The sequence below is a fragment of the Puma concolor genome, chromosome A1 (genome assembly GCF_028749965.1).
Source record: "Puma concolor isolate L17-30 chromosome A1, mPumCon1.1.hap2, whole genome shotgun sequence".
Taxonomy (NCBI): domain Eukaryota; kingdom Metazoa; phylum Chordata; class Mammalia; order Carnivora; family Felidae; genus Puma; species Puma concolor.
In genome coordinates, this window is record NC_141667.1 from 127,748,815 (window position 1) to 127,774,067 (window position 25,253).

The following is a 25,253-nucleotide window of genomic DNA, read 5'->3' on the forward strand; positions in this document are numbered from 1 at the left end:
CAATAAGTCTATCATGTCCCAGGCAATGTTTTGAATAAATCTTGCATGGTTCTTACGCTCATTCGGTTTATAATCATACTCTTCACTTTCTAAATTAGTGATCCTCAATCCGGCAGCAAAATACAATCATCATGGAAGCTTTTGAAAAACACCAATCTTCATTCCCAAAGGTTCTGGTTTAATTAGGGTAGGGATCCAGAATGAATATTTTTGAAGCTGTCCAGGTGATTCTAATATGCAGGCAGTACTGAGAACCAATGGTCTGCAACAGACAATAAGAATCTTGTCAATTTGTATATTATTTAACTTTGTCTGAGATACCCAGAATATTTTCTGTCTCAGGGTGATACAATGAATTCCTCTTACTAAAGAAAGGAGCTGAAAATTCCTCTAAAAACGTTAGCATCCGTAAAATCTTCCAGTTGATTTTTATCATTTTTCACTGGCTGAAGACTGGTTAACAACAGGTCTTTCACTGTTTTTAAATCTTAACTTTTTCCGTTCAGTATGAATTTTGAATCCCATTTATGAAAGCATTTAAATTCCCCATTAGTGACAATTCCTCCTACATGGTTATTATTAAGGACATATATAATCCTTTAATTTCCATTTTTTTGTGTCAAGTGTCTAATTAAAGTTCCACGTGTATATATTTCTACATGAAATGGTCAAGCCCGTCATTTGTATACTTGTTTCATTTTTGTGAACCTTGTGTCCAACATTAATACTTCAAATGCTCATTCTTCTTCAACTCCCAATAATCAGTCTCCATAGAGTGAAAGTTTAGCAAAAACTTGGGAAAAATAATCCCTGATTCAAGCTCCCATTTCCCTTAGCATCCTTTGTGTTTCACCTTTTCAAGAATTTTTAATGGGGTTTAAAAAAAAGAAAAAAAAAGCTACTCTCGTCTCTAACACTATGTTTTGCCTTCCCTTCCCTGAAGAATTAGGCATCTGACTGAAGAACTCCATTCTTACCTTATTTCCTTTTCAAAAAAAGCTGAGCAAACCAGCTGAAACATTTGGGAGCTTTCTGAGTTTTCTAGTAACTTAGGCTCCCTGCTGACTGATGATATTCCTACCTATTCCCTTCTTTGGAGACATCTAGAGATATCTTTCATTTTCTCTCATTTCTTGGTTTGATCCTTAGTACTGCATGTGAGCTACTGAAACAGTCACCTTGACTTGGGAGCTCCCAGCTGGGTGGTCTTGGCCCAGTCACACCAATTCTCTGAGTCCTAATGGCCACACTGGCAAAATGGACAGAGAGATAAGATGGTTTGAGTATTAGACATAATGAAACTGATCCCATTCACAATTGCAACAAGAAGCATAAAATACCTAGGAATAAATCTAACCAAAGATGTAAAGGATCTGTATGCTGAAAACTATAGAAAGCTTATGAAGGTAATTGAAGAAGATTTAAAGAAATGGAAAGACATTCCCTGCTCATGGATTGGAAGAATCAATATTGTCAAAATGTCAATACTACCCAAAGCTATCTACACATTCAATGCAATCCCAGACATAATGAATGCGAACTACTCGGCTCAATGCCTATACTTTCTTGGATACAAGAAATGGGAGAGAGCATTAATACTGAAGTAGCAGGCATCCCACATTTAACTGCACTCTACTAGATAGGTACAGGGCACGTAGCATTCTTTCCTATAAATAATTTCAGTCCATCTCTCATTAGAGTAAGAAGGCTTAAACAGTGGAGAATTGGTTCCCCAGGAGCACATCTGTTATAGGAACATTTGTTCATTCACTTGACAGATATTAATCAGGTATTCTCTCCTGGGCTGGGAGCCAGGGTTCCAGCAGGGATCAGGGAGGATGCGCACACGGTTCTTTGGAACTCACAGTCTTGCCAGGGAGATGGAAATTCTCATGAGTATGCTCTAGTTTGATATGGAAAGTTGCCATCAAGGACCCCAGGGCTCTGTGATCGATGAGCCCATCCCTGACAGGCACAGAAACCATAATGCTGAAGAAGGTGATGATGTCGACAAGGATCTGTATCTTTTATTTGAAAATGTAGGAGCATTCCCCGTTATCATTCCTTTTATGGAGTGGTAAGATTCCTTTCCTTAATTATTATGAGAGTATTTGAACCAGAAATGAGTTTTACAGACATGGTCCACTGTGAACATGAAACTTCAGAGTGTTGGGCGGGTGTCGCCTGATGACTTTGCTGACGAGCTGTCATTTCTCATGGGCTGATTCGAGAACAGTGCTCCGACACTGGTTTTCATCAGAGTTTGCATTGCTGCATTTTCTCCCAGGGTTTTTACTCTTCCCATATACATCCATTTTGAACACTCATTTGTTTCTTGCCTTTTTAAAAAAACAACACTATGGCATATATTTCAAGCACTGATGCTTATCACATTTTTTCAAAGGCATCTTTTAATTTATGGCATGTTGTTCAACTTTTCCCTTTACTTCTAGACATTATATGCCTTCTCTCATTAACTACTTTATAGGAAACTACATTATTACACTGCAAATCTTCCTATATAAAGTTTAATCCTGTCATTAATTATTCCTTAGATTTGATATCTACAAGGTAGATAAAGAGCTCTACGGCGTTTAAGCTTCTTAAACTTTATTGCCAAATGTCTTTCCAGAAATGTGTACTGTTTTTGTACTGGTATTTCCCACTAGTAGGTCTGAGTCCATGATCCAACAGACCTTCACTTATTCTGAATACACACGCACATGGACACACACAGATTTAAATTCTATCAAAATTATAGGAAGCACACAGTGTCTGATGTACCTCTCATTTTATGATGTCAGCAGCCTTTGCCTAAATGCTGTTTTTAATTGGGGGTTACCAATGGCAATATCCTACATTTACCTTTTCATTTTTGTCCGTGGTGAGATCACTCTGAAAGAGAGGATGGATCCCCATCCAAAACTGGGCTGGATGTCAAATACCATACACAGAGAAGGAATGAAAAGGTTTATTACTTACATAATGGGGCTGTAGCCAGACTACAGCATTGCCGGCTTCCTAAGCTGGCCCCAAAAATGACTCGAGGGAGCAGGGAAAGGAGACTGCATGTGGTTGTTACTGTGATTAGAAGATAGGGTAGGGTGAAGGTTTCTGGGCACAGTGGAGCTGGCATGGTTTGAACCATCTCCAGGTGCCAAAGGAGACAGCCATCGGCCGTCCTGGCTCACCCAGATGTGGCGAAAAGAGGGAGAAAGAGGCTAAAATGCTGTCAGCGAAGATCAGAACATGAAGGGAGGGAGACATTTTAGGAGTTTCTTCATTGGAATATTTGATAAAGAGACACTTGTCCTTTTTTACTCTTTTGATTACTCTTGGTACAGTTCATGAAGGTCATAAAATGCTGGGCCCTTTCCATTTATGTACTGGTTTTCAAGACAATGAAAGTGGTTTGCTGTCACTTTCTGAAGGTGAATAACGTTTTAATTCCATAAACTCAGGAAATAAACATATTTGGTCGCTTTCAACCCATTATAATCATTTTCATTACTGAAACACAATTTTGTCCCACCTTTAACTAGTGGCAGACTCGTTAAGTCATCTCTAGAGTCTTTCTGTCATGACCCAAGTAGGATCTGGTAGCCTCCTGGCCATCCTCTCTGGAATAAGCTATTTCTTTAAGAAAACCAGGTTTCTTTGGGTTACAAATTTTATTTCAAGACCATGATTACTATGATGTTGGTAATTATCTCAAGGCATTTTAAGTAGTATACAGAGCTAAGTAACACACACACACTGATGCACGCAAACGTATGCGCGCGTGCACATACAAACACACACACACACACACACACACACACACACACACAGGACCTCATGAGTTCGTTTTGCTCTTACAATTCAAATTTAAACCTAAAGAACATTTACTAAACCTTTTATCTATTATATATGCACCTCCTTTATTTCACACTGAGAAGCCTGGCTCTCAAGGACAGCAGAGGTGACAGAATAAAAATGTTCTATCATAACTCATTTGTGTTTTCATGTATTGTACATGTGACAGTGTCATAGTAATAACACTGATACTAACAGTATCAATATGTACAATAGTACAATCAATAGTACAATATGATCGGTGGAAACGTTAAAATTATTTTGGCACATGCTCTAGCCATGCCCGCCCGCTACATTTACTGGAGTTCTACTGGATGTGAATGGTCACAGTATGTAGTAATTATGAACTTAGCTCTCAATGAGTTTTAGTTTTACAAGTACCTATATATCTAATAATGCTCATGGGTCCTCCTACATCTATGTCACTCTAATCATTTGGTAAAAAAAAAAAAATCTCTAAGCACCACAGATTTTTACATTATCTTGAGTCCTTTCCTGAGCGTTATCACCTCATTTCTGAGTTCTTTCTAAATTCCGATTTGCCCTATCCTTTAATGTCTTACATCATTTTCTTAATCTTTCAGTTTGTTTTGAAATAGTAGGTCATAGTTTTAATCTATTTTGAGAGCAAATCTTTCTGGCATGCTTTCACTGTCTGCAGGGATGCTATTCTGCTCCTTATTTTGCTTTTTCTTACAATAACTTGGTATGGATTTGACTTTCATACTTGCCTATTGCTGATTTTTGTGCTGAAATTGGTTCCTTGAACTTTTAGAATGAGGCGTGGTTCAGGATAGCTTTTATAACTTCTCAAAGGTCCCTCTCCTGTTGTTTTACAATGTTCCAAAGTAGGGCAGCCCGCTTCCTCTGATTTCCTGGCTATTCCCATCCCCCCTTTTGCCCTTCTTTGTCCCTTTGTCTCTGTTCTGTTTGGTTTGCTTCTCTGAGCAGTTATTCCTCTAGGGGGGACTGCATCCTGGCAGGAGCTCTGGCTCATTGGTGTGGAGAATTCACAGGGGCCAGACTACTGAGCATCCCTCAGACCTTTCTCTTGTGGACTCCTTACACTTATCCGGTATTAGAGAGAAAAAGCCCCTCCCCACTTCTGCTGCCATTTTCAAATTAGCCTGCTGTGCCTTCCATTAAATACCTATCGACTACGTTGGAGATCTCCCAGTTTCAGCTCTGTCAGATGATGCCCTACCGTTTCATTCTTCCTCCACAAAAAAATATGCTAGTACCATGGAGATCTTGTGGCCACTGGTCTGTCCCTATCTGCTTGTATTTAATGCCTCTTAGTCATTAATTTGGCTCTGAGAAACCCAAGGCTTAGAAGTTTCGAAGAAACCAATGTGCCACCTTCTACCACACCTACTTATATCTACAGACCTACAGATCTCCGAAGCTGTACGTGTCTATAACAAATGGCAGAATCTTACAAAGACAGACTAAAATTAAAACGGCCAATATGGAGAACATTCCCATTAGACAAGATCATTCATTTAAGGAACGAAGTTGAAAGCCAGGGCTACTAACTCAAATAAACAGGGGAGAGTACCTATTGTAATTGGAATTTAGAAGCCTCTGATAGGCCTCAAGATTCCAAAAGTCTAGGGGCGCCTGGGTGGCGCAGTCGGTTAAGCGTCCGACTTCAGCCAGGTCACGATCTCGCGGTCCGTGAGTTCGAGCCCCGCGTCGGGCTCTGGGCTGATGGCTCGGAGCCTGGAGCCTGTTTCTGATTCTGTGCCTCCCTCTCTCTCTGCCCCTCCCCCGTTCATGCTCTGTCTCTCTCTGTCCCAAAAATAAATAAAAAACGTTGAAAAAAAAAAAAAGATTCCAAAAGTCTAAGGAGAATTAGAGATACAAGGGAAAACTAAGACATGACTATGTAAGACTAATGTGACTCCCACTGCTCCCCTCCATCCTCCCTTACCTGACTACTCAGTCTACTAATCCTCTCTCTGAATTTTGTTTCCCCTCTGAAGAGACTCGAAGACCAGCAACAAAAGTCCACCAAGTGAGTAGCCCCCATACCATCTGGGCTGGTCCCATACTTGAGGGGATCCTGAGGAATGCTCCAGTAAACTGCTAGACGTTATTTCCTTTAAGCTTCAAGAGGAAACTAAAATTAAAATTAATGGTAAACCTTGCCAAATTCTCGTAGATACCAGGGCTATACTCCCTACTTTCAACCTCACTCGCTCTGGAGACAGCAGATGGGATCCTGGGGAAACTGGCAGAAGCCAGCAAAGGATGAGAATTCACACCAGAGTCAGCTATTCTGGATCTCTATACTGTCCAGTAGAGAGAAGGAGGTAAAATCTCAGGTTGTCCCTTCCTTTCCAAATCCAGACTCTTATAAATTTGGTTTGGGGGCACTTGCTGGTTGCTGATCCTTTCTCTCCTAGGGAAAACTATGTCCTTGTTTCTTTTGTTTTGTGTCCCAACAACCTGGCTTGGCTTTACGCCTGCCTGCCACACGCAGGCTGCCAGTTCGAGTGTATACAGAAGCTCAGTCGCGGTTTGGGAGTTGGGAGCTGCAAAATATGCCTGGACAGAAATGTGAGTTGTATTCCATCTGCAGCAAGGGTCCCACTAACTGTTACTAGCTCTCAGATAAAATGTCTAAGTCTTTCTTTCTTTGGGATATTTTGGGAGTGGCACTGGATCTTCAAGGATAGTACCCCTTGCACCCTCTTTGGAGATACCTCTTGTGTCCAAGTGTTTGTTCAATACAGCCAAGGATATTTGCTGTTTGTCCTGGATGAAATCCGACAAGATATTTAAAAGGATTTTTTTTAAGTAGCTCTATGGCCAAAAATTGGCCAAATTGGAAGCAGATATTCAGAGCTAACAGGAACTTTTTTTTTTAGGCCTTCTTCCCTGAGCTAAACGAAACCATGTACCCAGGGGGAAAGAAAAACATTCCAAAGACAAACAGCTCTAAATCTAGAACACAGGAACTACCAACCAAATGATCTCCCTAAGACGGACAAGGAACAACAGGAATGACTGACTTGGAGAATGTGAACTGGACACCATGACCTGTGAACAGCACACAGATATTCAGCAAAAATTGTGAGAACTCCCGAGCAGTAGCTGGGAGGAGCTCGTAAGCTATTGCCTTAAGTTTTTGTTTTTTTGTTTTTTTGTTTTTTTTTTACCACATCTCTTAGGCTAAGAGTCTAACCAGAAAGGGAGAATTGTTAAAAACAAGACAACAGGCCCCAAGTGGAGTTGCTTATGCTAAGCCCCATATCACCAAAGCGAGACTTGACTTAATTACAGTTTGACTCTCCTGGAAATGGAATTATTCAGGAATCCCTTAATAGATGCCTGCCTTCCCCTAAAGGAAAGTTAGTAACCTTACAATAACCAACCTGCTTTTGTGCCTAGTATAACTTCTTGTTCCTGTTCCCTTCTGCCTATAAAAGTTTTGCATTTTGTACAGTTCTTTGGAGATCCCTTGTCTCTATTACGTTGGATGCTCCCTGATTCGTGGATCATTGAATAGAGCCAATAAAATATACAAAATTTACTCAGGTGAATTTTGTTTTTTAACAGTAAACAGGTGAGGGCCTTTTAAACATAAAAGCAATGGTGGAAACAGTCACAAAGGAAACGATGATAGAGCCACCCATGTGAAATGTAACATCCCTCTTAGATATTCAGTTATCATACTGCCAGAGCATTCAGCAATGACTAACATAGATAGCAGAACTTCTGATACTCAGAGGGAGGTGACTTATAGATGTCTTCTGTCGGCTATAGTCTTAAAACTGTCTTGGATTCAGCCTTGAACTGGCCAAAATTGACCTCTTGGTTTACACTAAAGGTTAAAACCAAAGGATTTGAATCCTGTGACTCAGACTGACAGAGATGCCCTTGTTTGGCAAGATACTAACTCAAGAACTACAGAATGAAAAAATAATTTTCTCCAGGTAGTTAAATATGTCCCCACTTATTTCAACCCTGAGAATCCAGGATCGGTTGGGTACTGTAAGTGTAATACAGCACATAGCCTTGATCTAGAGTGTACGCATGATGGGTGGGCAATAAAGACAAGTGATGGTCACTTTTATTTTGTTTAGCCTCTTGATTGGTCTGGGCAACAGTGAATTAGAGGAATCCAAATTTAACACAGGTGGTCTCAACGTACAGGAAATTACACATGAAAACAAACTTGTGCAACAGGTGAATCTGGGAGGTGACCACCCAAGGTTATTTCTCTTCCATCAATTCACTTAATGTCAACTTCCTGCAGTGCTTTTAAGGTTCTCTGCATGAAGCAGTAAGGAAAATACGAAGTTAACGTGGCTGGGTCACTGCCAGTGGAAGATCCTAAGAAGCAGATGAAGCTTCTCAATATTTGTGAATAAATTTGTGAATAATGTTTAGAAATACATCTACTGGATAAATGTTGATGCAGTTGCATAAAATATCAAGGCATGAAATGTCTGAGTGTTTGTGAATGGAACACTGAGGCTCTGGGCAGGGACTAGAGTGAGGCATTTGGAGAACAAAAATTTAAGGAGGCTGTCAGGGTTGACCCTGCACTTAAGTGACCCCCAAGAGTGAGTGCCTTCTTAAATTTTGGCCTTAGGCACGTTACCCACCTTAACCTTGTGCTGGTCTTGCCTTGCTGAGGTTGATTGTTCAGCCACAGAAGCAAAGGGACGCTCTGGTCTCTGTGTGCCCTTAGACCTTTGCCCATACAAACTGACATTGCATAGCCCCTACAGATCAAGACTGAGAAAGCCACTTACGTGTTAGCCTAAGGGGAAATTTCACTGGCCCAGACAGAGTAACAAGTGTGGGTTCTATCCCACACTGGTCCCTGAAGAGTATCTTTTCTACGTTCAGCCCCATATCACATGCGAAGAGCTCTTAACGGAAGAGCTTTAAACAGAAAAAACGACAGACAGGAAAATATAATCCCGTTAAGGAATCTGCCTTGATTTGTAAGACCTGAAACCGACTAGGCGAGAGACATTTTGCATCCCGTTCCATCAAAAGGTAACTCCCACCTTTTAAGCCTTCTTAGTCTGCAAAAACAAACAACTATCCAGCATGGGAGTGGAATCTGTAAGTGTGAGCCATACTCCACAGGTTTCTCTGCTGTTCTGGAGGAATGACACAGACTTTCTGAGAGAAGATACTTTTGCATAATTCCCTTCCTATTTCCTCCCTCAAAACACTTGTGGGCAAACAGGGCTCACGTAGGGGGTGCTTTCTTTTGCTCCATTTTCCATTGACGGGGCGTCTTTCACGTTGTCTGGGGTCCCTTGCCATCTGTGGGGAGGCAGGCAGACGCAGGGCAAGCTGGCTGCCTGGCAGCCTTCACGTGGGGGTGGAAGAGCACCTCCCACCCTTTCCAACAATGGTTCTGTGAGAAACGCTTTAGGAAACAAGAGAGGGATTCACTGAGCGGAGGATATGGAGCAAAAGTCCAGGTTGGCTCTGCCTCCGAGCTGAGAACGGATACACTGTTGTCAGGAATTGATTTCTGTCACTTACATCCTCCATTCACCCTGGACCACCTTGATCGTCACCCACCTCGTTCTTCCCCCGTTATGCTGAGAAGAGAAATGTTATTTCTCTGCTTCCACACTTTATCCTTTAACGAATGATTATCTCCTTATTCTGCCCACTCACTACCTCTCTCCTCATTATTCTCAGCAGGTTCATCAAACATCAAAACCTGGCTGAATCTACCCCGAGAACACATTCTTTTCCTGGAGAGCATGGTTTCACTTGAACTGTTCTGCTTCTGCAGCAAACTTTGGGACACATTTCTTGTTTAAAACCACAGCCCTAAATTTAGCTCCAAGGCCAGGATCTGTCTCATTTCCCCAAGAAGGTCTTACTAATACGAATACTATAGTAATGATAATTTCCTGTGTATGTACATCAAGCCCAATACCCTGGGATTGTTTGTTATGAGCTGGCCCCTCCCTCTGTCCAGCCTGCATCTCCTGGTGTCCTTTCCTATAGCTAAGTGCTCCCAAACCATACTTTCCCGCTTGAAGCTCTTCCTGATGCTATAATTCCTGCTCCTGTACCCCCCACCTGGAGTCTCTTAGCTCCAGGTCTATCTTTCCTGTGGTTGCACTTGACAATGAAAATTTGAATCATTCTCACAGTCCTGGTCAAGTTGTGCCCTCCTCCATAAATACTTCCCTAAACTCCCACTAGTCCCTGTATTCATAGAGTTCTAACTTTTGGCCCAAGGCCCTTTCCAAATTAATCTCAAAAAGAGCACAATGTATAATTTTGAAAGAACAGGATCAGACAAGGAGCCCCAGTGAAATACATTTCAGGGATATGCATTTGGAAACTGGAGGCTTTCACACAAGATGTGATAATGTGGCCATTAGTCTGCAGGTGGTATGTAAAGATACACACAGAAGTCAACAGACCAAGCTCATCTCAGTCTGTTGTAGAGAAAAGGTAAGGATTGATTTAAACTCAACAAATGCTTGTTGAGCACCCTCCCCTGGGCTCTCTAGTAAGCACTGGGGGTACAAGGCAGATGACTTCACTAGAAGGCTGATAAATGGGCTAAGCATTTTGAGTTTGTTTCCGTCCCTTGTGATGAGTTAATGCAGTGATTCTCAAACCTGGCTAGGCAGCAAAATCACCTAGGGAACATGATTTATGTATTTGTTTATTTATGCATTAGTCTTGGATCTCATTTTGTAGGAATAAATAACACATTCACAGGATATAGAGCTAAACGAGTGAAAAAGGCACACAGTGCAAAGTATCTCTTGCACCACTATTCCATTTACGTAATTTCCCTAGATACCTTGCCACTTTATCTGGTATCATTGGAGAAGAGCTTAACTCCACTCATCTCTCTACCCATAGTAGAGTTAAAAAGGGTGGAAAGGTGATTCGAAATTTGGGTGGGGTTGGGAGGCATCTGAGCAGGCTGTCCAAGCCAAGCACAAATTAGGAAACCAGTCTGCAGTGAAAGAGGTTAGGCCTATGCTTATAGGATCTAGGCAAGACCAGGAAATGACCTCCTAAAGGTGTGTGAAGCCAGGAGACCCTGCCGCTGGTCATCTTAAACAGCCGGTTCCCCATGAGATCCTCAAGATCTGTGCCCACTAAGCCCCTCAGAATCTAGTGCCACACATTCGTCCTTCCTTCTTAGACATGGGGTGTCAATGCATCCATATTTGTCACTGTTTGACTATTGTGTGCTAGAATATGAGCATCAAGCATAATGGAAGAGCTTTGCAAGTTAGAGGCAATATTTGTTTTCTACCTTTTATGTGGTAATACATTACATGCCTCTTATGTGCACTCCTATGTGCATGAGACAATGCAGAGTCTCATTTTGTTCTCACAATGTTGCTGGGATATCATTACACAGAGGCAGTATATAATACAGGTTAAAAGTATGATGTATAAAGACAGGCTGCTAGATGCAAGTTTCTGCTCCTCTGCATGAAAATGTGGATCCTTGAGCAAGTTACATAGATTCATGGTGCCTCAATATCCTCATCATAAAAGACAGGATAGACGTAACATACTTTGTATAGTGCCTGGCACATGTTTTAAGCTCAATTCATGTTACCTATTATTAGTTTTGGAGGGAAGAATATCAACAACTCTACAGGACTAATGACATCCAGGATACCAGAAGCCATCCAAGCGATTGCTAAGCCAGGGAACAGAAGTCAGTATCAAATGCAAAGTACAACAAACAGAATTCAACAGCACATTTACAGGATCATACGCCATAATCAAGTTCAACTTATCCCAAGGATGCAAGGATGGTTCAAAATATGAAAGTCAATTAATGCGAAATACCACATTAACAGAATGAAGGATAAAAATTACAATCAACTCAATAAGATGCAGAAAAAGCATCTGATAAAACTCAACATCCTTCCACGATGAAAATTCTCCACAAATAAGTAGAAGAACATACATACTTCACATGTACTGCAACATAATAAAGGCAATATATAAAACGCTGACAGTTAAAGTCACACTCAATGGTAAAAAGCTAAAATCTTTTCTTCTAAAATCAGCACCACGACAAAGACGACTACTCTTGCCACTTCTATTCACCATAGTACTGGAAGTCCAAAAAAAAGCAAGCAGGTAAGAAAAAGAAGTAAAAGGCATCCAAATTAGGTTGAAACAAGTAAAATTACCTCTGTATACAGCATGATCTTCTGTAAAGAAAACCCTAGGGGCGCCTGGGTGGCGCAGTCGGTTAAGCGTCTGACTTCAGCCAGGTCACGATCTCGCGGTCCATGAGTTCGAGCCCCGCGTCAGGCTCTGGGCTGATGGCTCAGAGCCTGGAGCCTGTTTCCGATTCTGTGTCTCCCTCTCTCTCTGCCCCTCCCCCGTTCATGCTCTGTCTCTCTCTGTGTCCCAAAAATAAATTAAAAAAAAAAAAAAAAAAAAAGAAAACCCTAAAGGCTTCACGAAAAAATGGTTAAAATAAGTTGAATTTAGTAAGGTTGCAGGATGCAAAACCAACATACACAAATCAGCTGCAATTCTATACACTAACAGTGGATTTCTCTGGAAAGAGAAATTAGGAAAATAATCCAATTTACACTAATACTGTGAAAATAAATAAAGAGAATCCTCACTGAAGTGTATGTGGGAAACTAGAAGGGGGAACTGGTACAGCTCAATGTCAGTTACAGGAAGAATTGTCACTTACAGACCCTAACAGAGGAATCATCAACAGGAAAGAATGATCAATTACAGGTTCCAACAAGATAAGATGTACCTTGAATCTCCTACAAGAAATCAATCATGCCTGCAACTTATCCCACAAGAAACCCACCATCACTCTGAACTCCTGTGTTTCTCAAATGGACTTTCATTCAAAACAACCCCTCCCAATTTCTTCCTTCTTCTCCAAAAAATAATATTCCTCTCCTTTGTGTTAGACTTGCCTATGGTTTTGTCATAGCCTGCATGTCCTGAACTACAAGTCTCTGTTATTCCCAAATAAACCTATTTTTTGCTGGCAAAATAACTGATTTTTATTTTGAAAGTTAACAATAGAAAATACAATAAAACACCCAGGCATAAATTTTCTCTCACCAAGGAGGTACCTATGTACTGAAAACTACTAAGACATTAATGAAAGAAACTGAAGAAGATATAAATAGGTATTCCCATTATCACGGACTAAAAGAATTAACACTGTTAAAATGTCCATACTACTCAAAGCAATATAAAGATTCAGTTCAATCTCTATCAAATTCCAATGGTATTTTCACAGATACAGGAAAAAAAAAAACTACCTTTAGAAAAAGGCATTTGAGAGGAGAAAATGGGTGATGGGCATTGAGGACAGCACTTGTTGGGAGGAGCAATGGGTGTTGCATGTAACATTAAAAATAAACAAACAAATAAATAAAAGAAAAGAAAATGTAAAAAAGAATAAACAAAGTCTAATACGCATACATAAAAGCACACACATACACACACAAAAGAAAAATGCATTTGACAAACTACAACACATCCATTCATGATAAAAACCCTCAACAAAATGGGTTTAGAGAGAACATAGCTCAACATAATAAAGGCCTTATATGAAAAACCCACAGCAAACATCATCCTTAATGGGGAAAAACTAAGAGCTTTTCCCCAAAGGACAGGAACAAGACAGGGATGTACACTCTCACCACTATTATTTAACACAGTACTGGAAGTCCTAGCCTCAGCAATCAGACAACAAAAAGAAATAAAGGATATCCAAATTGGTAAGGAAGAAGTAAAACTTTCACTATTTGCAGGTGACATGATAAGATATAGAGAAAACTCTAAACACTGCACCAAAAAACTCCTAGAATTGATAAACAAATTCAGTGAAGCTGCTGGATACAAAATCAAGGTACAGAAATCCACTGCATTTGTTTTTTTTTTTTAAATTTTTTTTAACATTTATTTATTGTTGAGAGACAGAGAGAGACAAAGCACGAGCAAGGGAGGGGCAGAGAGAGAGGGAGACACAGAATCTGAAGCAGGCTCCAGGCTCTCAGCTGTCAGCACAGAGCCCAATGCGGGGCTTGAACCCATGAACCGGGAGATCATGACCTGAGCCAAAGTCAGACGTTTAACTGACCGAACCACCCAGGTGCCCCTGAGAAACAGACTCTTAACTCTCGAGAACAAAATGATAGTTACCAGAGGGGAGATGGGTTGGGGGGATGAGTAAAATAGGTGATAGAGTAAGAGTAAGGTAAGAGTACAGTTACCATAATGAGTACAGCGTAATGCATAGAATTACTGAGTCACTGTATTATACAACTGAAACTGATGTAACACTGTATGTTAACAGTACTGGAATTAACATAAAAAACTTAATAAGAAAAAAAGATATTGGCTTATAATGAACAAAGCAAAAAGAAATTTTTTTATGGAACCACAAAAGATTCTGAATTGTCAAAGCCATCTTGAGAAAGAAGTTGGAGGTATCACATTTTCTAATTTCAAACTATATTATGAAGCTATATAGCAATCAAAATGGTATATTATTGGCATGAAAACAGACACATAGGTCGATGGAACAGAGATCCCAGAAAAAACCTGCACATATACAGTGAACTAATCTTGGATAGGGGTGAAAAGAACATGCAATAGAGAAAGGACAGTCTCTTCAACAGGTGGTGCCAAGAACACTGGATATCCACATGCAAAAAAAATGAAATTGGACCCCTATCTTATACCTCTCACAAAAATTAATTTTAAATGGATTAAAGATTTAAATATAAGACCTGAAATTAAAAACTCTTAGAAGAAAACATCGGGAAAAATGCTCCTTGGACTTTAATCTTGGCAGTGACTTTTTGGATTTCACACCAAAGGCACATGCAACCAAAGGAAAAATGGGTGGGACTACATCAAACTAAAATTCTCATGAATGGCAAAGGAAATAATCAATAAAATGAAAAGGCAAACTATGGATTAGGAAAAAAAATCTACAAACCATATATCTCACGATGGGCTAATATGCAAAAGATATAACAAACCTATACAACTCAATAGCAACATACAAATAATCTAATTAAAAATGGGCAAAAGACTGAAAAGACATTTTTCCAAAGATGACATACAAATGGGGGTGCCTGAGTGGCTCAGTCACTTATGCGTCTGACTCTTGATTTTGACTCAGGTCATGATCTCACGGTTCATGGGATCGGGCCCCATGTTGGGCTCTGCACTGACAGCAGGGAACCTGCTTGGGATTCTCACTCTCTTGCCCTCTCTCTGCTCCTCACCCACTCATGTGCTTTCTCTCTCTCTCTCAAAATAAATAAACATTAAAAAAAAAAAAGACATACAAATGGCCAATAGGTACATAAAAAGGTACTCAACATCACTAATCACCAGGGAAACGCAAATCAAAACCCCCAGGAGCTAACAGCTCATACTCCTTAGGATGGCTTTTAGGAAAAAGACAAGAGATAAATCTTTTCAAGGAGGTGGAGAAAAGGGAAACCTTTTGCAATGTTGACATGAAAGTAAATTGGTTCAGCCTTTCTGGAAAACAATATGGAGCTTCCTCAAAAAATTAAAAACAGAACTACCAATCCCACTTCTGGGTGTATTTCTAAAGAAAATGAAAAACAATATCTCAAAGAGATATGTGCACTCCAATGTTCACTGCAACATTATTCACAATAGCCAAGATATGGAAAAAACCTTAAGTGTCTATAGATGGGTGAATGGATAAAGAAGATGTGGCATACGTATACTCTCATACATATAGATGCCTATATATACTGATATATATGTGTGTGTGTGTGTGTGTGTGTGTATATATGTGTGTGTATATATATATGTGTGTGTGTGTATATATATATATATATATATATGGTGAACAGTATTCCATCATATATGTGTACATATATACATATATCTATATCTATATCTATGATGGAATATTTTTTAGCCATGATCGGCACTTGCAAAAAAATAGATGAGCTTTAGAGGACATTATGCTAAATGAAATAAGCCAGACAGAGAAAAACAAATATTGCATGATCTCACATGTGTAAAATAAAGGAAAAGAAATGCCAAATTCACAGAGAGTAGAGAATAGAACAATACCAGGGGTTGCAGTTTGGGGAAAATGGAGAGATTTTAGTGAACGGATACAAGCCTTCAGTTATAAAATGAGTAAGTTCTGGGAAAATAATGTACAGCATGGTAACTATGGTTAATAATAGTGTAATTTGCTAAGACAGTAGATCTTCAGTGTTTGTATTTATTTTTTGTAATTAAAAAAATTTTTTAATGTTTATTTTTATTTTTTTATTAATGTTTTTATTTCTTTTTGAAGGAGAGAGAGAGAGACAGAGAGACAGAGCATGAGCGGGGGAGGAACAGAGAGAGAGGGAGAATTCGAAGCAGGCTCCAGGCTCTAAGCTGTCAGCACAGAGCCCGATGTGGGGCTCGAACCCACAAACTGAGATCACGACCTGAGCCAAAGTCAGACGCTTAGCTGACTGAGCCACCCAGGCGTCCCTATTTTTATTTTGAGAGACAGAGCATGAGTGGGGGAGGGGCAGAGAGAAAGAGACACAGAATCTGAAGCAGGCTCCAGGCTCTGAGCTGTCAGCAGCACAGAGCCCAATGTAGGGCTCAAACTCACAAACCATGAAATCTTGACTTGAGCTAAAGTTGGACACTCAACCACCCAGGTGCCCCATCTTAAGCGTTTTTAACACACACACAAAATGTAACTATGTGAGATAATGGCTATAATCATTAACCTGACTGTGGTAATCATTTCACAAACTATATGTATATCAAATCATCATACTGTACACTTTAAATGTATTTATTTTTATTTGTCAATTATACATTTAAACTAGGGGGGGGCAAAAAAGAATTGTTTTCAACGTGTTGTGACCTTTTTTGAGTTATTTGCAAATAATCACTTTGTCCATTTACTCCCTAGTGCTCTGGGATTATAAAGGTTCAATGCATTGAACATACAGCATCACAGACACAGGAGGAACCTCAAGGATGTCCATCAGCCCAGGATCTTTGTCTTCCGGGAGAGAACACCTACTTCCAGGGACAGAGGATAGACTTAACCGGGTCAAACAGCAAGAATGTCACCAGCCACACCTGCCACCTCTCCAGTACGCAACCATAGTGTAGCAGGATTCTGCCACAGAGAGTCATGACACGGAGGCTTTTCTTTCCAGGAAGCAACTTTATTCCTGCCGACACCGCTCCGATGGGTTCTTAGCCAAAGAACTGAGCCCCGAACGCTACGTGGCCTAGTTTTTAAATGTATTTTTTTCCTTCTTTGTCTCCCATATACGGTAACACCCAAACATGTAGTCTGATTAAGTGGTCTCATGGTACAAGGTCGTGAGGGATGTTGTCGAGTAAGCGAAGAGCAAGGTTGCCTTGAGGTTATTTTTTTCTTTCCTTAGATAGGGGACCCTACCGCAATAGCGCCTCCATACCCAAGGGTCTCAGCACGCTATGCCACTGTGTACTTGTTAGGACGGCCATAACAAAATACCACACACTGGGTGGCTTAAACAACAGAAATGTATTGTCTTGCAGTTCTGGAGGCTAGAAGTCCAAGATCAAGGTGTGAGCAGGGTTTATTTCCTTTTAGGCCTCTCCTTGGCTTGCAAATGGCCGTCTTCTTGCTGTGTGGTCACATGGTCTTCCCTCTGTGCACCTGCAAGCCTGCTATCTTTCCGTGTATCCTAATTTTCTCTCGTGATGACACCAGTCAAATGAAATCAGCGCTCACTCCAACAGCTTCATTTTAACCTAATCACTCCTATAGAGGCCCTATGTCCCAACGCAGCCACATTCTGAGGTACTGGGGGCTTAAGCCTTCAACAAAGGAATTTCAGGGGTACACAATTCAGCCCGTAACAACTCCCTATGTCAGGGATGCTTATCCTGTTCCCTTAACTAAATCCTAATCATCTTCTGCATCCCAACTTAAACACCCCTTCCTTAAAAGAGCCTATCCTAACGGCCTCTCACTTCCTAGAGGCAAGTTCAGACCCCTTTCGAGGCACCCTTCAACTTGTACTTCTCGTGACTGTTAGCAAATAAATCACTGGGTAAGGAGCCGATTGGCTTTTGTCCCTCTCCGTGAGACTTTCATCTTCCACAGGGCAGGGAGATGGACGCTCTTGCTCCTTCCTGCATCCTCAGGGACTAGCCAGGGCCTGGCCCAGGCAGCAAATGTTTACTGAATCAACACATAAATGAATAATGCTTTCAGGAAGCAATGAAAGCCACAGAATGTTTTCTCAGTTTGTTTATGATGCCTGATACAAACGCTCCTCATGTCCCAAAGCCCACTTCCAACCAGCCTCGCTCCTTCTCCTTACCCAAAAGCACAACTGACTCCTTCTTCCTCATCAGTCCTGCAGCACATTATTTATGCAGTTGGTTTCATGCCTTTAAGTTTATTTATTTTGAGAGAGACAGAAACAGCATGAGCGGAGGAGGGGCAGAGAGAGAGAGAGGGAGAGAGACAGTCCCAAGCAGGCTCCACACTGGCAGCACAGAGCCCTGATGCGAAGCTCAAACCCACGAAACCGTGAGGTCTGAGCAGAAACCAAGAGCCAGTCGCTTAACCAACTGAGCCACCCAGGCGCTGCTGGTTTCATGCTTAATTGTAACGTATTATGGGTAGTTTGTTAACATGTTTATCCCTCACATACACCTCACTCACCTTAGCTATGATCTCCGTGAAGATAAGAACAGACCCTAACTATAAATCCCTGGCACACAGCATAACACCTGCCTAATAACGAATTCGTGCTTATGAGGAGATAGGACGTACCTGGAGCCCAGCTCACATGGTTGGAGCCAGTTGTCAAAGGTGTGAAGTTCTTCTTTACGATTCTAGAATCACTGAGGGGGCTCCTCACAGCCCTGTCCAGCCCAGAGGCTTCAGTGGGGCCAGGAGAGCTGCCGCTCACTCAACTCCCAGAAACAGCTGTGGAGCTGGCTCTAGAGGAGGAAGGACTCCAGTGACTGAATACATACATTTGTTTCCTTAAGAAAAAAAAAAAGAGAGAAAGAGGAGGAGAGAAGGGTGGAGGAGGAAGAAACCAAGAAACCAAGAAAGGAAGAGAAAGAAACCAAGAAAAGGAAAGAATAAAAAAATCCCGTGAACCTTCTGGAATTTGATTTACATTCAGACAGGAATTGGCTCTGGCTCTTTGGTCTAGGGTTACACAGACGGAAGCTCAAACCAGCGAGCCAGCCTAGAGGGACTGGGATGGGGCAGGGAGCCAGCCTAGAAGGACTGGGATGGGGCAGGGAGCCAGCCAGCCGTCCAGCTTCTAAGGGGTGTCCTGTGACTCAAGCTCCTTGTCTGTGAAAACAGAGTGATTACATGGTAGTCCGTAATTCACAGCGGTATGGTGAGCGGCAGATGAGACGTCTCAAATAAGGGAGCTCCTGGAAGGTTCATGAGCTTTTCCAGTAGTGAAGGAAGGTCTTTGTTTAGCTTCAGAGCGGTTGATGAATAAACAGGAGAAAATCAGGGGTCCTTCTGAGGACGTATCTAGGTTTAGCAGTGATATGCCCCAAGTATAGAGCTACCAGTGCACTGGGGCATTCTCAGGTTGGTGGAGAACTTGGTCTCATAAAAGCTGAGGACCTGTCCCTTCGTTTCTCCATCTCTGGACCTGCAGGTACCCCTGCCTCTGAGCATCTTCATCTCCTAGTGAAAACCACTCTATCGTTTACCTCTTCCTTTGTCTCAACCAGAGAGAGGGGGGAGGGGCAGCATGCCACCTGGTTAAAATCACAGCTTCTGGGGTCACTTGGGCCACAGTTCAAATCCCAGACCTGCTGCTTACCAGCTCTGTGATCTAGAGAAAGTATCTGATCTTCAGTCTCCTCTTCTTTAATACGATAAAATTAACAGTAGGTGCCCGTGGGACTGTCAGGAAGCTTAACTGAGATAGTGCATGCTTGGGAGGAGCATGGGGTCTGATAGTAAGTGCTCAACAAACAGCAGGCATGCTGTAATACCGTAACCTCAGCTAGGGTCAAATACTTTCCTTCCAGATTTGTTTTCTTGATCCATTTTCTCTATTGTTCTCCTCCTCGGATCCTCGTTCTCATGCATAATGAGCCTAATGCAACCCCAGAATTAGGCCTCTTAATGGCATCAGGCAACCTGAAGAATAGGTAAAAGTTTCTCAGGCCATCTGAGAAAACCAAACTCCTCTCTTGTAATAGGGGTCTCTGATAGCGAAGGGCTTCATTACAGACACCCCAGTGTTCAGGCGGATGCCTCCTTTCCTCCTCCCTCAACACTTAAGCAAACCCCGAGGCCGTTCCTTTATAAACCATGCTCAAAAAATGCAGAGTCAGGATATAGGAGCTTTTGGTTCATAGTTCTCCAGGAGTTCCCAACTCCAGATTCATTTTTGTTCCTAAGCCAGCAGCACAGTTATTAGCTGCAGGATATGTAAAGGGCATGGAGAGTTACTAAAGCATTGAGTCAAGAAGTGCAAATGTCAAAGGCAAAAAGAACACTGTGAATGTAGACACAGACTTGAAAGTAGAGGCAGCAAAAACACCCGTGGGATAAAATGTCCTTGGAAAACGGCTAAGATGCTGATTTGGGTGCTGCTATTGACAATGGGCAATGGTTACCTGGCAGTCTCTTCCCATATCCTGGCACGTGATAGGAGCTCAAAAAAGCAGCTGAATGAATGAATGAATGAATGAACAATAAACAGTATTTTATCGATAAACATTTATTTTATTGATAATATTGGGATGAAAGGCTTGAGTAAACAACATCATGCTATTGCCTCATGCTCTTCCTTTCATAATGCACGAATCCTCTAACGTTCTCCTTTCTTACTAGTCTATCAAATGCCCCCCTGCTTCTAGTTATCATGACAATTTGGATGGTTGGCCATGCACTAAGGGCTGGACCTTTGAATACTTTATGCTGAATTGACCCCAGCATGTCTCACCACCTCCCACAAGATCGTAAAACAGCCCTAAATGCTAGAAGATGATCTATGCTCCTCTTTCTCTATTCACCTCCACCCTCCTGTGACTGTGATATGTCTTAGATACTCAGCACTATTGTATTTCTACATAAAATCACCCTTAGTCTCAGGTTCTATTCCATGAAAGCTCCTCGCCTGTCTTACTCTGTACCTCTCTCTTGTGTCCGTGGTGAGCACTGCCTTGTAGAGCTGCTTTCTCCATAGTCCTTACACGCGTCATGTAGCTCTCTGTACTGAGTGCCATCGTGATTCAGGCTTCAGTATCATCAATGCCTGTCCCAGGTGTACCGCCCCCAGTAACTCCCTCTTCTTGAAAATGTCATGGTATTTATATTATTAAATAGGATTTACTGATTTTGAATCAGACAAGTAATATTTTCTTCCATGCTCATCAATTAACAGTACCACCTCCTATTAGGAAGCCCCAAATTCTGCAAACCATTGTGCAGGCAGCTGTTTGATGTGTGACATTGCCTGGACCCTACAAAGGGCGGACTGTCCACCTATGTGAGATGAGCATTTTCTGGAGAGATGATGGCAGTTCTCTCTGGATAGGAGGGTATCAGATCATATGATATTTTCTGTTTAAGTTATCTTCTTCTTGCAGTGATACACAGGTTCTTTGCATACCACATTAAGTGAATTTATGGTCGTCTGGCAATGATCCTTAAAAGGACACGTGGTATGACGGAATAGTACACAGAACAGAAAAGGGTGAACCACCACTTGCAACAGGGATGAACCTCAGAGAAATGATACTGAACAAAAGAAACCAGAAACAAAAGAGTATATATTGCCTGGCTCCATGGTTACAAAGCTCAAGTAATTGCAAAATAAATATCTAGTAATAGAAGTTAGAATATGGTGACCTCTGAAGAGGTGGTTGGCTAAAAATGAGCACAAGGAAGCTGATTTTAGGGGTGCTGGGAATGTTCTACATCTTGATCTCGATGGTGGATCCACAGATATATTCATTTGTAAGTATTTATTGAGTTGCCCACTGAAGATTTATACACCTAACCATATACATGATATGCCTCGATTAAGAAGTTAAAAATGAAACTTTGCAACATGGACACTTGATAATCAGATTGTAGAGCCCCACAATATGAGAGCTCACTAAGATAAAATCCAGAATTAGCTATCAAATTTGCCTTCTGTGTAGAAAGGTTGCTTACTTCAGATGACTATCATATACTGTGGCCAAAATGAATGTACTGACTGTCCCTTATGGGATTAACCCTGGGGAGATTACTAAGCGTTATAAGGTAGCTCCTGTCCTTATTCAACAGAATCTCAGTGCATTGCTGATAACATCCCTGGGGAAAACTACATCAGGGAAAAATTACATTGGAGATATTTTAATTCACATTTCCACTCACAGAATATTCCTCCTAAAACCTGTTCATTTCAAACCCAAAGAAATGTGGTTTTTTTAATAACAAGAACTTATACTTCTGCTAATGTCAACCAATTCTGAAAAATAATCCATCTGGAAAAACTGTATTAGCTGTGAAAATGCCATTTCAATATTTGGAGTGCAGTTGGCTTAAGAGGAAGATTCCCTCTGTGGCCACATGTAGGCTGCATATTTTTCAAATAGTTCAGCCTTTCAGATCTTCTGAAATCCATTTAGTCTGGAATTACTAGAGTCTAGTTCAATCAAAAAATAAGCTTGGGTTTCTAAAGGGTACAAGAGCCATTCTAGGGAAAAAAAATCAATTTGAGAAGGTCTTACATAGCTCTCAGCATTGAGATCTGAAAGCTCACTGTCCATGAAAGACAGCAGCTGCTGTAAAAGGACATTCCCAGGCATCCCTCTTGGACAGCTGTGCCTACCTGATCAGCCGTTTTCAGAGGTCATTTAATTCAACACATTGGGGACATGAATTCCTTATTACAGTGTTTTCACAAAACGGTCTTTCCAAGTGCAAGTGAGGCTTTACTTTAGTGCACCAGGGTGTGGTGGGAGGAGTCCTGCAGGCTTCAGTTCAAAACTCATCTCAAAAGTACATTATTATGTGTGCCCTACAGTAACTCAACGTTCAGCTTCCTCCTTTATAAAAGGGCTGATAATCCTACATTTGAAAAATTACTGTGAACCTGAGTGACAAGTAGAGCCTGGCACATAGAAACTATTCAATAGTTTCTAGCTATTGCCATTATGACCCAAAGAGCCACAACTGAGTGTAGGCACCTCTGAGTGTTGTGGATGGAAGTGTGGCATGCCGATGGTACTAGTTATTCAGTCGCATGGGCCACGTTCAACCACTGTCATTGAGTGCCACCCACCAAGCACTGTAGAGACCACAAAGGCACTTCACTCAAACTCTTTCCTGTAAGGAACCCACAGTCAAGGAGATGAGACAGACATGCTATTAGCTATACCTAGCACAGTGACCGGAACACAAAGACCCTCCACTATGTTTAATGAATCACTTCCTATAGTGTGTTTTGATTTGCCATTTAATCTATTTCTGTTTCAATCTTCATTACTGTCATCCTTGTTGCTTTGGGGTTAACATTTGTTCCTCATTTTCTAGTTTCTGAAGATGAAAGGTAAGGTTACTGATTTGAGATCTTTATTCTATTTTTTTTAATATAGTCATCAACAGCTACAAATCCCCTCCTAAATACTGCTTTAGCTGCATCCTGTAAGTTTTGGTGTGTTGTAGTTTTCCTTTGCATTCATCTCAAAGTATTGTCTAATTTCATTTTTTCTTTGACCCACTGGTTCTTGAGGAGTATGTTGCTTAATCACTCAATAACCCACTGGTTATTGAGGAGCAATGTGCTCCAGTGCTCTGGAGAAGCACCATGGGCGCTCAATCAGAATGTGTTTTCTGTTACCACTGGGTAGAGTGTTCTATGGACACCTGCGAGGTCCAGTTGCTTTATAGTGTTGTTCAAGTCATACGTTTCCTTGTTGGTCTTCTGTGTAGTTATTCTATCCATTATTGAAATGAGGTATTGAAGTCTTCAATATTTCTCTAGTTCTCCCTTCAATTCTATTCACTTTTGCTTCATGGGGCTCTGTTGTTATGTGCATCTATGTTCACAAGGGTTACATCTTGATGCATTGATTCTTCTACCGTTTGTAAAGTGTCCTCCTTGTCTCTACTAACAATTTTTGCATGAAAGCGTGTTTTTTCTTTCTTTTTTTCTGATATTAGTATAGCCATTCCAGTTCTATTGGGGTTACTGCTTTCATGGTATATCTTTTTTCCATCCTTTTACTTTCAACCTATTTACACTTATGAATCTGAAGTGTGTCTGTAGCAGAAAGCAAATGTTTGCAGGGTGTCTCCTTTCACAGACTCTGCCATAGGTCTCCTTAGGCTTTGTTTATTTTTCCTCAGTTCCTCTCCTGTCCCTCACAGTGGAAAATTTCCTTGACCTATAGTCATTCTAAATATATGAGATCGTGGCCTTACTGTAATTACTACTTAATTTAGGAGATTTTCAAGAAAATGTAGAGAACTTGTCTCTGAAGCCTTTCCCACCTCAAGTTTTTCAAGTTCTTGTCTTAGTGACATTTGTTTTTCAGTCACATCTTTTAAGGCACCTCATTATGTGAGGAAAATAACATTCACCTAGACCTCAGCTTTAGCAAGACTAACACATTATCCATTAGTCGCAAAGAACACGTTTGCAGGAAAATATTTGCCAAGTGTCATCTCTATTTTTCTTGTTGTTTCTCCTACTAGAAAGTCCATGCCCCTCTCTCTACACATCTCAATTGTTTTATGACTGCCTTTGCAAATGTGCTCAGACAGCAGCTGATTGGTTTCCACCAGCTCTTAATTGAGTAGGCTGTTTACTCTCTCCTAGTTCTTAGTAGTCGGATTGCCCAACAAGACTTGGCCTTACCCGGTGCCCTTCAGCCTCCTTCCCCCAAACCTTCTTTCATGTCAGCATCAATCAAATGCTGCCTCCGTGTGTTTTGTATTTTATCATTCTCATTTGCTTGCGGATTTGTGGACCATGAGACTTAGGCCACTCTCACTCAACATCCTTTGAATTAATTTATAAACTTTCCAGATGACTGTATTCACATCTGTCTGATAATAAATATCTCCAGCAGAGATTATCTGAAGGGGTCCTGTTTTTGTACCATCCCATTGTGTGAAGCATTCAAGCACTGTGCTTGCAATTATTGAGCAGTTACAACATGTAATTGCAGAGTTATTTTGTCCTGCAAATTCTATGGGAGGATAGTAATCAGAGAAAATAAGAGAAGGGAAGAGGCAGGGTATGAGTAGGGAGAGAAATCAAAAGAAGTACTCAAAGAACTCTATAAGAAACACACAAACCATTTTTTCTTTTAAAATCCAGTTTATAAGAACTGAAAACAAAATTTTCTCTGTCCTCTAGAAA

At 41.0% G+C, this 25,253-nt stretch overlaps 1 long non-coding RNA gene across 2 annotated transcripts; it reads left to right on the forward strand.

Annotated features, from left to right (window-relative positions):
• The first annotated feature begins 5,692 nt into the window (after positions 1–5,692).
• Positions 5,693–17,247, forward strand: LOC147584448 (uncharacterized). 2 transcript variants are annotated; one of them, XR_015255451.1, is made up of 4 exons: positions 5,693–5,743; positions 5,841–5,995; positions 6,729–6,967; positions 16,805–17,247. It is a non-coding gene; the product is annotated as an uncharacterized LOC147584448 (long non-coding RNA). The 2 variants fall into 2 exon arrangements; XR_015255452.1 differs by lacking the exon at positions 16,805–17,247 and adding an exon at positions 8,719–8,865.
• Positions 17,248–25,253: the final 8,006 nt, after the last annotated feature.